Raw genomic sequence first — 12265 nt, 5'->3', positions numbered from 1 at the left:
ATATGAGCTGTGAATATTCTTCACCATACAAGGATATGAGGAAGTTCAAGGGTACACGAAGGGAAGTGGGATGTGACTTAGAAGAATGGGTGGATAGATTGGATGGGGATATTGAAAATATTCATGATATGTTTGAATTCATGTATGACGAGCATCAGGTATTAGCTAATGAACTTGATGATGTCAGGAAAAAGGGGTTGCAAAAGAAAGAAGTAAGAGATTATCAGTATACATTAAACAGAATCAGAGATGAATATAATGAAAAATTTGAAATAATGGAGGCCAAGATCACATCATATTACAAACATGAAATAGAGGTTCAGTTAAACAAGGTAATGAGTAGATGTGAGGAAAAATGTAAACTTTTAGAGAACGAGTGGAAGATACGAGTACAAGTACTCGAAAGTAAAATCTCGGAAATGGACAGGAAAATATTCGTATCAAATTTGATGAATAGTAAATCAAATAAGGTTATCTGTGAGGAGGAAAGAAAAAATGAAAACTCTCAAATTCAATTCACACGACCTGCACCACAGCTAGAAATGTTTTCAGGTAAAGATAGCACTAGAAGAGAAATAAAGAGGTGGCTGGAACAAGTAGACTACTGTGCAAGTCAGCTGAGGTTTAATGAAACAGAAAAAAATATTATTTGCTTGTCAAAGTTTAAGAGATCCTGCATTAACTCGTATTAAGGCTGCGAAGCCTGAAACCATGAAGGAATTAGGAAATATATTGATGAATACTTATGGAAAATGCTTGGATGAATTTGATAAAAGGAGAGAATTGTGGAGTGCAAGACAAGGCGAGACCGAAAGTGTGTGGGAATTTGTTGATAGAATTCATGAATTAGACGAGGATGTGCAAGAGAGCTGTCAAAGGGAGGCCGCAGAGAGAGAGAGAACAAAGTGAACAGTTTTCGTGAAAGGGATGAGAAACAAGCATCTAGCCACAGAGTTAAGGCAAAAATTGTGTGACAAAACATTGATCATCCTCGAAGAGGCTGTAACGTTTGTTAATGATAGATTGAAAGATGTTGATTCAAGGGAAGAAGAACAGCTAATTTTTGAAAGGAGAGAAGTTCTCTATTGTTGGTTCTGTAAAAGGCAAGGTCACATAGCTCGAAACTGTAACGCGGACAGAATAATTAATAAACCTTCAAATAATAAAATGAACGGAGCTGAAAATGGCCATAGTACTCAACAAGGATATGCAAAAAGAAAAGAATTTAATAAATTTGAAGGTAAATGCTGGAAATGTGGCTTAAGAGGTCATCCTTTTTTTAGGTGTTTAGATAATCCAGGCATGTATCATGAGCAAAGAAACTTTTATGATCGTTCAGTGTCTGGTAAGGATAAAGGGGAAAATGTAGTTAGGGAAATTCATTGTGATGAAGAGACAACCGAACAGGGAAACTGGCAAAGCCGGGCGTATTAATTAGCGTCCGGCCTAATGAAGAACCACTTAACAGTAAGGGAAAGGAAATGGAAGTCGTTGGCCTTGTGCGTTCATTGTGCAGTGAAAATCAAAACATGGAGAATTACATAGGAGAGGCGAGACCCTTAATCTGATGGTGAGAATTGGTGATGTTAGTGTTCTAGGATTATTAGATTCTGGGGCTAACTGTAGCTTGATATCAGAAAGATGGTACAATAGATTCCTGAAACCCAAAAATGTGAATCTCTACAAGGACAGTAATTACATATACGACATAGCTGGAAATGAATTGAGCATTTTAGGATATGTAGTTGTAAATATAAACGTTAATGACATTTGTGTAGAGAAATGTGTACTTTACGTTAAAAAGGATCAAGGAGTGAGAGGTCTAGGAATTAATACAAAACAAGAATGTCTGCTAGGTATGAATATTTTAATGTCTTTATTCAAGGAATGGGGACTATCATATTTATTTGAGGATGGAATCGGCTGCGGTGGTCAAAAGAGAAAAAATGAAAAGTTAGATTATTGCATGCGAAAGGTAGCTCAAAACCTCAAAGTTTGGGCAGACGATGAGAAATTAGGTTATGCAATTTGTGTACCTACACAAAATAGGAAAATCCCTGGTCGAAGTAGGAAGGTGATCAAAGTATTTATTGATAAACTGAAGAATGTTCCCAGGGAGAATATTTTGTTAGAAGGCATTGTAAGTGAAAAAATTGACGATCTACAGCCAGGTGTACATATAATTCCTAGTTTTACAGCTATTGAATGGGGTGTAGGTTTTGTTTGTTTGGCAAACTGGAATGAGGACGAAATAACAATAGAAGCAAATGGAAGGATTGCGGAAGCAACTTTAGCCGTAGTAGAAAACAAAAAGACTTGTTCAGATAATAAGATATTAACAAAAAGAGAATTAAGGGATTTTAGGAAAGCACTAGGAATACAGGTTAATGAAAACATAAATGAAGAGGCCTTATGTAAAGTGGAAGAGCTTATTCATAGGTATAGAGACTGTTTTGAGCTTCATGAAGAGGACTTGGGTACAGCAAAGGGATGGGAACACGAAATAAAACTAACAAATGAAACTCCCATTAAACTGCCATACAGGCGAATTACCCCTGCCTTAATACCAGAGGCCAAAGAACTGTTAGAGGATCTGACAAGAAGAGGAGTTATTGAGGAAAGTAAAAGCCCTTATGCTGCACCAATAGTTTTGGTAAAAAAGAAAGGAGGGGGGCTTAGGTTAACTATTGATTATCGGAAGTTGAATAAGATAACTATTAAGGACGCTTTTCCTCTACCGAGAATATCTGAAAGTCTGGACGTATTAGAAGGGGGTAACTTCTTTTCTACGTTTGACTTGGCACAAGGTTATCATCAGATTCTATTAAAAAAAGACGATAGGCATAAGACAGCATTTTCTGTCCCTTGGGGTCATTACCAGTACAGGAGGTGTCCAATAGGACTCACAAATAGCCCTGCTACATTTCAGAGGTGTATGGAAAACATTTTGGGAGACTTTGTTTATGATTTTTTACTTATTTATCTGGATGATCTTATTATCTTTACAAACTCTATTGATGAACATTTAGAAAAAGTTGAATTATTATTAAAAAGGTTAAGAAATTTTGGCCTGAGGTTAAAGCCGAATAAATGTCATTTTCTGAAGACTAGCGTCAGATATTTAGGATTTATAATCAGTAATGACGGTATTGGTCCAGACCCAGAAAAGGTGAGGGCTGTAGAAGAGTGGAAAAGACCAGAGACTGTAAAAGAGGTGAGAGGTTTTTTAGGATTCTGTAGTTTCTACAGGCGTTTTATAAAAAATTTTGCTCAAATTGCTAAACCACTCAACACACTGTTAGAGGGAAAAATAAAGAAATCTAGCGAGAAAGTTGCGGATAAATGGCAGGAGAAAGAAGAACAGGCATTTCAGACGCTAAAACAATCTCTCATCAATGCTCCCATATTGCAAGGGATTGAATTTGGTAAGGACTTTACTTTAGAAATCGATGCAAGTTTTGAAGGTCTAGGGGCAGTATTATCACAAAAACGCGGCAAGAAGCTACATCCAGTAGCTTATGCTAGTCGATCCTTAAGAAAGTATGAGAGAAACATGAGAAATTATAGCTCAAGGAAGTTGGAATTATGTGGTCTGCATTGGGCAATGGCTGAGAAGTTCAAGATGTATCGGATTGGAAGTAGGTGCACTGTTTTTACAGATAATGGGCCTCTAAGTAACTTGAGTTCAGCTAAGCTAGATCATACTGAACAGAAATGGGTGGCAGATTTAGCAGTGTTTGATTTTGAAATAAAGTTTAAGCCAGGAAAAGAAAACTCTAATGCTGATGCGCTCTCGAGCCAGGTTAGGGACGAAGAAGAGCCTGGTGGTGATGATATATGGATTGAACCTTATGTAACAAGTGACTCCGTCAGAGTCATCATGTCACAGGACATATTAGACTGGGAGGATGTAGAGACCAAGCAAAAGACATGTCCTATTTTAACAGTTGTTAGAAAATGGATTTTTGGTGAACCGGCGGAAACAGAGATTCTTAAATTACAACCTGAATTAATCACATGGAAGAGAGAATTAGAAAATTTACAGATAAAAAAAGAAATAATTTATAAAGTAGATACCAACGAATTCCAAAGATCAAAATGGAGGTTAGCAGTTCCATTAAGCCTTCGGAAAAAGTGTTTGTGGGAACTCCATGATAAATTTGGTCACCAGGGAATAGATAGAACAGAGAAAGTTTTAACTGAGAGGGTTTATTGGCCAAATGTTAGGGGTTTTGTAAAGGAATATATTCAAAATTGCTTAGTATGTTTGACCACAAAGGAGATGCCGGGGGTTAAAACAACTCCAGTTTACATTGAAACCAGTAGACCATTTGAACTTATCGCTATGGACTTCTGTTCTGTTGAGAAATCTTCAACGGGTAAAGAGCACATTCTTGTTTTAACGGATATATTTAGCAAATTTTTATGGGCGTTCCTTACTAAAGACCAAAAAGCTACCACTGTGGCCCGAATTTTGGTCAACGAGGTATTTTATAAATTTGGAATTCCGGAAAGACTACATTCTGACCAAGGTAGAAATTTTGAAAGCAGTTTGGTTCGGTCAATTTGTAAAATCTTTGATATCTCAAAATCTCGAACGTCTCCTTACCATCCGCAGGGAAATGGCCAGACAGAACGGGCAAACAGAACAATATATAGTTTATTGCGAACACTGGATGAAGAGAAAAAGCAAAAATGGCCTTTATATCTCCAGTCACTAATCTCAATTTATAACTCAACCCCTCATTCAGTAACAGGATATTCTACTTATTTTTTGTTATTTGGTAGAGAACCAAAATTAAGTATTGACTGTTGGGACCCTGATTTAGATATTGGAGGGACACAAAGAGATAAGGAATGGATTAATAAGCAATTGAAGATACAGAGAGAAGCATGGGAAATGGCAGGGCATAACACTCTTAAAAACTGGACATCGAAAGCAAAGGGCAGGTTGCAACAGTCAGGGGATAACGAATTAAAGGTAGGGCAAAAGGTTTTGATAAGAGAAAACCAAGTAATTGGGAGAACAAAGTTACAGGATAGGTTTAAGAGTGAGGAATGGGTCATTGAAAAAATATTAGATGACAAATGTGGCCTATTTAGAATACGACCAGTTGGGTATGAATCTAAAGTAATACACAGAGCCAATATCAGACCATTAAAGTCTTGTAGAGTAAATACTGATAATCCAACCGCTAGAATTGCCGATGAAGATGAGGTTGAAATGCGTGATATGGAAGAGGTCTTGAGGAAATTTGGTATTGATACCGATAAAATAAATGGGAATGGAGAAGAACGAGAAACATTGCCTTCACTTAGTATAAGTAATGATAAAGAAAACAAAGGTAATATAAATGACAGCTTTAATAAACGTCTTAGGAGATCCGAAAGATTGAAAGAGAAAAGGGAAAAAACAAATGAAAACAAAGTGTAAAACTTTATAATATTTTTTCGATGGGGACATCGACAAAAGACGGGGTTAATGTATAGCACTTAACAATTACATTAGTTATGATGTTAAAATTGGCACGTTACATTTATGAAGAGGTTGTTGATTATAAGTTTAAGAAATGTCAATACGCTTGTTTGTTTCTTTTAAAGGCAATTTCCCAGGATATCCAGACTACCACTAGGAGCATCTCCAATCAATACTCCCCCAGTTGGAGTACTCAAGCGAAGAGGACCACCAAACAAACAGAAAACCAAGTGAAACAGCCTGCACGAAAAGGAACACTTCCTTGATAACATGATTACGGGCAGCAGGTTATCCTGATTTAAAAAGGGCTCTTATGTTTCTTGTGTTGTGCTATTCCTGGTACGTGATCAACTAATCTGACATGTAAAGAATCATTATGACTAATAGTGCAAAGTGAAGTTTGTATAAATGTAAATATTCTATTTGTTATGTTCATAAGTTTTATTTTTTCTAACTAACTAAGATTATATATTATTTATAGGGTTGTGTGTTAGTAAATGTATTGATGGTCAACATTGGTGTTTCCTTCATTCATCCGTCTTCATGCAACACTTGGTAGCAGAGCATTACGTTATCCACGGAAACATCACAGCCCAGGAGGGCCCAGCAGATTGCAGCACAACCCTGAAATCATCGAGTCACAAATACCAGGTCTGTCGACATTCCTCTTCTTTAGTTTCGTGCCAGTTAGGTGTGCAATGAATCTTGTTAGCATTTTGACAGTAAATACGTAGAAAATTTTCAGAGTACGAACTATTTGATAGTTGGTCTTTGCTTGAAGGCAAGAGATATATAGAACTATTTTTACTTGAAGGCAAAAGATATATAGCATAATGAGTGAGGAAGACGTCAGTGATAGGGATATTCCTGAAAATCCAATGCCAAGGAGTATAGGGCGAAATATGAGCTGTGAATATTCTTCACCATACAAGGATATGAGGAAGTTCAAGGGTACACGAAGGGAAGTGGGATGTGACTTAGAAGAATGGGTGGATAGATTGGATGGGGATATTGAAAATATTCATGATATGTTTGAATTCATGTATGACGAGCATCAGGTATTAGCTAATGAACTAGATGATGTCAGGAAAAAGGGGTTGCAAAAGAAAGAAGTAAGAGATTATCAGTATACATTAAACAGAATCAGAGATGAATATAATGAAAAATTTGAAATAATGGAGGCCAAGCTCACATCATATTACAAACATGAAATAGAGGTTCAGTTAAACAAGGTAATGAGTAGATGTGAGGAAAAATGTAAACTTTTAGAGAACGAGTGGAAGATACGAGTACAAGTACTCGAAAGTAAAATCTCGGAAATGGACAGGAAAATATTCGTATCAAATTTGATGAATAGTAAATCAAATAAGGTTATCTGTGAGGAGGAAAGAAAAAATGAAAACACTCAAATTCAATTCACACGACCTGCACCACAGCTAGAAATGTTTTCAGGTAAAGATAGCACTAGAAGAGAAATAAAGAGGTGGCTGGAACAAGTAGACTACTGTGCAAGTCAGCTGAGTTTTAATGAAACAGAAAAAAATATTATTTGCTTGTCAAAGTTTAAGAGATCCTGCATTAACTCGTATTAAGGCTGAGAAGCCTGAAACCATGAAGGAATTAGGAAATATATTGATGAATACTTATGGAAAACGCTTGGATGAATTTGATAAAAGGAGAGAATTGTGGAGTGCAAGACAAGGCGAGACCGAAAGTGTGTGGGAATTTGTTGATAGAATTCATGAATTAGACGAGGATGTGCAAGAGAGCTGTCAAAGGGAGGCCGCAGAGAGAGAGAGAACAAAGTGAACAGTTTTCGTGAAAGCGATGAGAAACAAGCATCTAGCCACAGAGTTAAGGCAAAAATTGTATGACAAAACATTGATCATCCTCGAAGAGGCTGGAACGTTTGTTAATGATAGATTGAAAGATGTTGATTCAAGGGAAGAAGAACAGCTAATTTTTGAAAGGAGAGAAGTTCTCTATTGTTGGTTCTGTAAAAGGCAAGGTCACATAGCTCGAAACTGTAACGCGGAGAGAATAATTAATAAACCTTCAAATAATAAAATGAACGGAGCTGAAAATGGCCATAGTACTCAACAAGGATATGCAAAAAGAAAAGAATTTAATAAATTTGAAGGTAAATGCTGGAAATGTGGCTTAAGAGGTCATCCTTTTTTTAGGTGTTTAGATAATCCAGGCATGTATCATGAGCAAAGAAACTTTTATGATCGTTCAGTGTCTGGTAAGGATAAAGGGGAAAATGTAGTTAGGGAAATTCATTGTGATGAAGAGACAACCGAACAGGGAAACTGGCAAAGCCAGGCGTATTAATTAGCGTCCGGCCTAATGAAGAACCACTTAACAGTAAGGGAAAGGAAATGGAAGTCGTTGGCCTTGTGCGTTCATTGTGCAGTGAAAATCAAAACATGGAGAATTACATAGGAGAGGCGAGACCCTTAATCTGATGGTGAGAATTGGTGATGTTAGTGTTCTAGGATTATTAGATTCTGGGGCTAACTGTAGCTTGATATCAGAAAGATGGTACAATAGATTCCTGAAACCCAAAAATGTGAATCTCTACAAGGACAGTAATTACATATACGACATAGCTGGAAATGAGTTGAGCATTTTAGGATATGTAGTTGTAAATATAAACGTTAATGACATTTGTGTAGAGAAATGTGTACTTTACGTTAAAAAGGATCAAGGAGTGAGAGGTCTAGGAATTAATACAAAACAAGAATGTCTGCTAGGTATGAATATTTTAATGTCTTTATTCAAGGAATGGGGACTATCACATTTATTTGAAGATGGAATCGGCTGCGGTGGTCAAAAGAGAAAAAATGAAAAGTTAGATTATTGCATGCGAAGGGTAGCTCAAAACCTCAAAGTTTGGGCAGACGATGAGAAATTAGGTTATGCAATTTGTGTACCTACACAAAATAGGAAAATCCCTGGTCGAAGTAGGAAGGTGATCAAAGTATTTATTGATAAACTGAAGAATGTTCCCAGGGAGAATATTTTGTTAGAAGGCATTGTAAGTGAAAAAATTGACGATCTACAGCCAGGTGTACATATAATTCCTAGTTTTACAGCTATTGAATGGGGTGTAGGTTTTGTTTGTTTGGCAAACTGGAATGAGGACGAAATAACAATAGAAGCAAATGGAAGGATTGCGGAAGCAACTTTAGCCGTAGTAGAAAACAAAAAGACTTGTTCAGATAATAAGATATTAACAAAAAGAGAATTAAGGGATTTTAGGAAAGCACTAGGAATACAGGTTAATGAAAACATAAATGAAGAGGCCTTATGTAAAGTGGAAGAGCTTATTCATAGGTATAGAGACTGTTTAGAGCTTCATGAAGAAGACTTGGGTACAGCAAAGGGATGGGAACACGAAATAAAACTAACAAATGAAACTCCCATTAAACTGCCATACAGGCGAATTGCCCCTGCCTTAATACCAGAGGCCAAAGAACTGTTAGAGGATCTGACAAGAAGAGGAGTTATTAAGGAAAGTAAAAGCCCTTATGCTGCACCAATAGTTTTGGTAAAAAAGAAAGGAGGGGGGCTTAGGTTAACTATTGATTATCGGAAGTTGAATAAGATAACTATTAAGGACGCTTTTCCTCTACCGAGAATATCTGAAAGTCTGGACGTATTAGAAGGGGGTAACTTCTTTTCTACGTTTGACTTGGCACAAGGTTATCATCAGATTCTATTAAAAAAAGACGATAGGCATAAGACAGCATTTTCTGTCCCTTGGGGTCATTACCAGTACAGGAGGTGTCCAATGGGACTCACAAATAGCCCTGCTACATTTCAGAGGTGTATGGAAAACATTTTGGGAGACTTTGTTTATGATTTTTTACTTATTTATCTGGATGATCTTATTATCTTTACAAACTCTATTGATGAACATTTAGAAAAAGTAGAATTATTATTAAAAAGGTTAAGAAATTTTGGCCTGAGGTTAAAGCCGAATAAATGTCATTTTCTGAAGACTAGCGTCAGATATTTAGGATTTATAATCAGTAATGACGGTATTGGTCCAGACCCAGAAAAGGTGAGGGCTGTAGAAGAGTGGAAAAGACCAGAGACTGTAAAAGAGGTGAGAGGTTTTTTAGGATTCTGTAGTTTCTACAGGCGTTTTATAAAAAATTTTGCTCAAATTGCTAAACCACTCAACACACTGTTAGAGGGAAAAATAAAGAAATCTAGCGAGAAAGTTGCGGATAAATGGCAGAAGAAAGAAGAACAGGCATTTCAGACGCTAAAACAATCTCTCATCAATGCTCCCATATTGCAAGGGATTGAATTTGGTAAGGACTTTACTTTAGAAATCGATGCAAGTTTTGAAGGTCTAGGGGCAGTATTATCACAAAAACGCGGCAAGAAGCTACATCCAGTAGCTTATGCTAGTCGATCCTTAAGAAAGTATGAGAGAAACATGAGAAATTATAGCTCAAGGAAGTTGGAATTATGTGGTCTGCATTAGGCAATGGCTGAGAAGTTCAAGATGTATCGGATTGGAAGTAGGTGCACTGTTTTTACAGATAATGGGCCTCTAAGTAACTTGAGTTCAGCTAAGCTAGATCATACTGAACAGAAATGGGTGGCAGATTTAGCAGTGATTGATTTTGAAATAAAGTTTAAGCCAGGAAAAGAAAACTCTAATGCTGATGCGCTCTCGAGCCAGGTTAGGGACGCAGAAGAGCCTGGTGGTGATGATATCTGGATTGAACCTTATGTAACAAGTGACTCCGTCAGAGTCATCATGTCACAGGACATATTAGACTGGGAGGATGTAGAGACCAAGCAAAAGACATGTCCTATTTTAACAGTTGTTAGAAAATGGATTTTTGGTGAACCGGCGGAAACAGAGATTCTTAAATTACAACCTGAATTAATCACATGGAAGAGAGAATTAGAAAATTTACAGATAAAAAAAGAAATAATTTATAAAGTAGATACCAACGAATTCCAAAGATCAAAATGGAGGTTAGCAGTTCCATTAAGCCTTCGGAAAAAGTGTTTGTGGGAACTCCATGATAAATTTGGTCACCAGGGAATAGATAGAACAGAGAAAGTTTTAACTGAGAGCGTTTATTGGCCAAATGTTAGGGGTTTTGTAAGGGAATATATTCAAAATTGCTTAGTATGTTTGACCACAAAGGAGGAGATGCCGGGGGTTAAAACAACTCCAGTTTACATTGAAACCAGTAGACCATTTGAACTTATCGCTATGGACTTCTGTTCTGTTGAGAAATCTTCAACGGGTAAAGAGCACATTCTTGTTTTAACGGATATGTTTAGCAAATTTTTATGGGCGTTCCTTACTAAAGACCAAAAAGCTACCACTGTGGCCCGAATTTTGGTCAACGAGGTATTTTATAAATTTGGAATTCCGGAAAGACTACATTCTGACCAAGGTAGAAATTTTGAAAGCAGTTTGGTTCGGTCAATTTGTAAAATCTTTGATATCTCAAAATCTCGAACGTCTCCTTACCATCCGCAGGGAAATGGCCAGACAGAACGGGCAAACAGAACAATATATAGTTTATTGCGAACACTGGATGAAGAGAAAAAGCAAAAATGGCCTTTATATCTCCAGTCACTAATCTCAATTTATAACTCAACCCCTCATTCAGTAACAGGGTATTCTCCTTATTTTTTGTTATTTGGTAGAGAACCAAAATTAAGTATTGACTGTTGGGACCCTGATTTAGATATTAGAGGGACACAAAGAGATAAGGAATGGATTAATAAGCAATTGAAGATACAGAGAGAAGCATGGGAAATGGCAGGGCATAACACTCTTAAAAACTGGACATCGAAAGCAAAGGGCAGGTTGCAACAGTCAGGGGATAACGAATTAAAGGTAGGGCAAAAGGTTTTGATAAGAGAAAACCAAGTAATTGGGAGAACAAAGTTACAGGATAGGTTTAAGAGTGAGGAATGGGTCATTGAAAAAATATTAGATGACAAATGTGGCCTATTTAGAATACGACCAGTTGGGTATGAATCTAAAGTAATACACAGAGCCAATATCAGACCATTAAAGTCTTGTAGAGTAAATACTGATAATCCAACCGCTAGAATTGCCGATGAAGATGAGGTTGAAATGCCTGATATGGAAGAGGTCTTGAGGAAATTTGGTATTGGTACCGATAAAATAAATGGGAATGGAGAAGAACGAGAAACATTGCCTTCACTTAGTATAAGTAATGATAAAGAAAACAAAGGTAATATAAATGACAGCTTTAATAAACGTCTTAGGAGATCCGAAAGATTGAAAGAGAAAAGGGAAAAAACAAATGAAAACAAAGTGTAAAACTTTATAATATTTTTTCGATGGGGACATCGACAAAAGACGGGGGTTAATGTATAGCACTTAACAATTACATTAGTTATGATGTTAAAATTGGCACGTTACATTTATGAAGAGGTTGTTGATTATAAGTTTAAGAAATGTCAATACGCTTGTTTGTTTCTTTTAAAGGCAATTTCCCAGGATATCCAGACTACCACTAGGAGCATCTCCAATCAATACTCCCCCAGTTGGAGTACTCAAGCGAAGAGGACCACCAAACAAACAGAAAACCAAGTGAAACAGCCTGCACGAAAAGGAACACTTCCTTGATAACATGATTACGGGCAGCAGGTTATCCTGATTTAAAAAGGGCTCTTATGTTTCTTGTGTTGTGCTATTCCTGGTACGTGATCAACTAATCTGACATGTAAAGAATCATTATGACTAATAGTGCAAAGTGAAGTTTGTATAAA

The 12265-nt window shown here is 36.8% G+C and overlaps 1 long non-coding RNA gene across 1 annotated transcript in view; it reads left to right on the top strand.

Annotated features, from left to right (window-relative positions):
- Positions 1-12129, top strand: part of LOC137622759 (uncharacterized) — a 12815-nt gene extending 686 nt beyond the window's left edge. Inside the window, exons 2-3 of the long non-coding RNA XR_011040467.1 lie at positions 5602-6127; positions 11982-12129. This is a non-coding gene — a long non-coding RNA (uncharacterized lncRNA). The remainder of the gene's footprint in view (positions 1-5601; positions 6128-11981) is intronic.
- The last annotated feature ends 136 nt before the right edge of the window (positions 12130-12265 follow it).

Source organism: Palaemon carinicauda, chromosome 29, assembly GCF_036898095.1.
Source record: "Palaemon carinicauda isolate YSFRI2023 chromosome 29, ASM3689809v2, whole genome shotgun sequence".
NCBI lineage: Eukaryota > Metazoa > Arthropoda > Malacostraca > Decapoda > Palaemonidae > Palaemon > Palaemon carinicauda.
This window is presented reverse-complemented; position numbering and strand designations above follow the sequence as displayed.